The following is a 3,816-nucleotide window of genomic DNA, read 5'->3' as shown; positions in this document are numbered from 1 at the left end:
CATTGATGAAACCACCATTCAATAAAATCCCTCCGTATATGAGACCCCCCCTCCGAATATCACTGACCGATGTATAATACCCTCATACATGAAGTCCTCTCTTTACAACACCGCCCTCCCCGAAATTAAAAAAAATTTCTGGATTTTAGAAAATATTTTTTCTAAAATTAAGTATATTTTGGTTTAAAATTGATCCCAATTTTGGTCATCAATTTTAAACGATTTTTTTTCTAAAACGTAGAAAAAAGTTTCTAGATTTGACAAAAGTGAAGGTTAGTAACCACAGTTTCTACGATTTAGAAACTTTTTTCTAAAGCTAATCCTTTTTTTTCTCTGTGTAGATATCGCAGTACTACGATATTTTATTTTTTTTATTTATTCATTTTTTTTCTACTACCGTTATGATTTTATAGGCTCCACTTTTTCGTCTGTCTGCCGCTCCCATTCTTTCTCTTCATATTTGATCTGTGTTTACTATGAGCCGTCTTACTCTTATCAACTGTACCCCATTCGGGCTAGGACTGCACGGGAAACCATGGAAAACCCCAGTCGTACAGCCGGCCGATTGTGCAGAGCCCTAATGTGCCCTTCGGTAACACTGACCAGAGGGGCACCACATTAGGCCACTACACCGTGCCTGCCTTTCTAAATTTTTGGACGAGGGTGTTCCTAAGCGGTCACCCATCCAAGTACTAACCGCGCTAAACGCAGAGGCACTCGAATATCCGCCAGAGCAACACCTAACTCACTCAATCATTACGGTCGTCCAGTACTACGATATTAATCCTCAGTATATTCCCATACTATCTCCGTGGTGTTATTACCCTACAGATAGCTCCAAAGGGTACTCGTCATTGCATATTTTTGGGAAATATAATGGTACGATCAATTCTCCCCGATCTGCACCCGACTAATTCACGCCGTTCAGAGCAGCAAAATAATAAAAAAAATCGGAAAAGAATGGCATCATGTTCGCGCGGGAGTAATAAACCCTGCGCGCGCATGCTGAAGACGACGCCATTTCTCATCTCTGCAGCCGTACGCACTTGAAACGTTGTAAACTGACGATGCGTAGTTACCTGACGCGTTTTAATTTTCTTAGAAGTTACGGAAGGCCAGGAGTATGTTTTGTTGATGTCTGGTATCGATCAGCATTCCGAGTGTGCTCTCAAGAGCAGAACCCTCGTTAAAAACGCATTCACTCCATGCAATACATCTTCCTCTCAAAAGTAAATTGTCCTATCATCCAATAATAATATTAATCAATGCCAGAAAAATGGATTATGCATGAAGCCCCGAAAATCCTGCAATTCCTATAATGCAGAAATAAATTGTGGAGAGCATGAGAAGGCATATCTATGAGGGTATAGGGATAGGGCCCTCATGTCTATTCGAATTGACGGAACCGACGATTTAAGGAAACTTCTTTTTTAATCTATATACGTCCCGCGTTTTCCATCTCCCTCCTGAGTCTTGTGGACCTAAGGGACGATTTCGAGAGGTACACGGCACGGGCAAACGGATGAATATTCCCACGAACAAATGCGATGTGGAGGAGAGCCGATCGTAAAACGAACGAGAACATTTCGTCGTGCGGGATAGCATTGAGGGGATACGGGCCATCGTATTTTTTTTCTCCCCCTCTCCTCTTTTCTTTTCCCTTTCATCTCACTCTGGACCCCGTTAATATACCTATGGAGACGTACTTCATATGAACCGAATAATCGATTTCTTTGAGTTCTGACAAACTGAGCATATCGCCCAGTCTTCTGAATATCCTTTAACAAAATTATTGAATCATCTAGTTCATGGGAAATTCAATTATTGGGAAAATTGCATTGATTTTCCCAGAGAAGAAGTCGTCTCAGATGTAAAAAATTGATAAATCTTGAGGATTCTTCTTCTTTTTATCATTTGTTCGTGGTTTCTTTTTTTTCGATATCAACTCGCAAGTCACGCAGTCTGGAAACTCACTATCTACCCTCTACTATGTGGCACGTGCTACTCGCTCGGGTGTCTCATTTGCCTATCCGGCCGGATCGTTCGAAGTTGTCCCTCGCGGATACGCTCGGGAAAAAAATGGTGCGTTCAAAATCGAGACAAAGGAGGAAGTGAAGTGGGTGAGAGAGACGGAGTAGACAGAGAAGAGAGCCAAGAAAGCATCAATTAAACGGCTACCCTGCTGCCATCACTGCCACCATGACAGTGTATCCATTCAACCCCTCTTGTTCCCTCTTCAGCGCTAAGTGCGTTTACGCTGAGCTAAGTGGGAGCTGTTGGAAAAATAAAAGGAATTGGAGCGATCTTTGAGCTCTTGATTTAACCCTACCTTCAGATTAAATACTTCCTCTTTTACCCCTAGATTAAAAACTATTAAAAATTAGAATGGTCGAGGGTTAACAGTGAAACAAAACTGTCATAAATAATTTTCCTCCCCTTTCTTTTCGTGTATCGGATTTATTACGATAAGGAAGCAAATTAGGCGATCGTAAAAAATCATTCATATTTCATCATTTTTGGATAGATCATTCTTTTTTAACAAATATTGATGAAACAAGGAATTTTTTCAAAAACATGAAAAAACAACAATAAAATGCAATTTTTCGTGGACTGATGATTCAATTTCCATCAGATCAGATAGGCGGAGTATTTCGAAAAAAAATGAAATTGGTCCAGACGTTTTTAAGATATTCGTAAAAAACATTTTGGAGAAGGCGCTATCTGTGAATAATTATTCAATTGATTGGGCTGAGATTGAGTACCGATTTGTGTCTCATTGGTACCAGTTAAGGGGTCTCCTCAGTAATTTTCGCCACAAAACGACAATGTGTTAGCGAATTGAATATGTAATATAATAATCAAAAATGGTAAAAGGAAATTTGTAAAAAAACTCTGTGTAGTTTTATCGTTTCATTCGTTTTCAATTAATCATTCGAATTTCTGCTTATACATGGGCTTTAAGAACAAAATTTTGTCCCTTACCCCTCACCCTGCTGACAATGTGCTAGCCCACAAAGGAAGCTATATTTATTTATATTAAACTCGCAAAAATAAGAGAATGAAGTCTCATCGAGTTTTACCAGTAATTTGGTGAACAAATTAACGATAAAAATAATTGGCGTGATGTCTGTCACTATCCCACGTACGCCATGTTTGATGTTTCGCCTCTCTCGAAAATAACCTCACTGACTTAACCATTTTACGCTCCACTCACCCGCGTGCCTATCCCCGTTTTTCCCTACTGAGGAGACCCCTTAAGGATATCCAAGCACTTTGGCTATTTTTTTTTTTCCAGAGAAATGCTTTTCTACTTTTGTAGCCGACCATTAGAGCTTTCATTTGAACCCCATTTAACTCTGAGTTTCCGTAAATTTTCCAATGATTTTATTATTTAAATTTTGTAGATTTTAATTTGAATCTCAATATCAAACCGTCAGAAAACATTTCAAAAATCTGAAAAAATTAGAAAGTTTACTTTTGCAGGAAGATTGATAAAATAATTTCAAACATGCAGTTTTTGAAAATTACAAGCATTTTTTACAAATAATTTATAAACAATCAATTTTCCACCATAAAAACCATTTGTTGGGAATCGCAACAAATTTATTCATATTCATAATTTTACCAGAAATCGATTTTATGCCTAACAAAATACGGTTTCAGAAAGTTTAAACAATTTCAATTATTTATTCATAAACAAGAACTGTTTAAAAAAATAATAATTCAGTGGAAAATGTTGTTTGAATGACGCTGAATATTCATGATTTTGTTTCAAATTTTTCGGAGGCAATTTAATTGATAAATTTGGTGATTAAA

Source organism: Diachasma alloeum, unplaced genomic scaffold (genome assembly GCF_001412515.2).
Source record: "Diachasma alloeum isolate Michigan unplaced genomic scaffold, Dall2.0 Dall_scaffold_00194, whole genome shotgun sequence".
In the NCBI taxonomy this organism is placed as follows: domain Eukaryota; kingdom Metazoa; phylum Arthropoda; class Insecta; order Hymenoptera; family Braconidae; genus Diachasma; species Diachasma alloeum.
The sequence above is the reverse complement of the archived record's forward strand: the minus strand, read 5'-3'. Positions refer to the sequence as shown.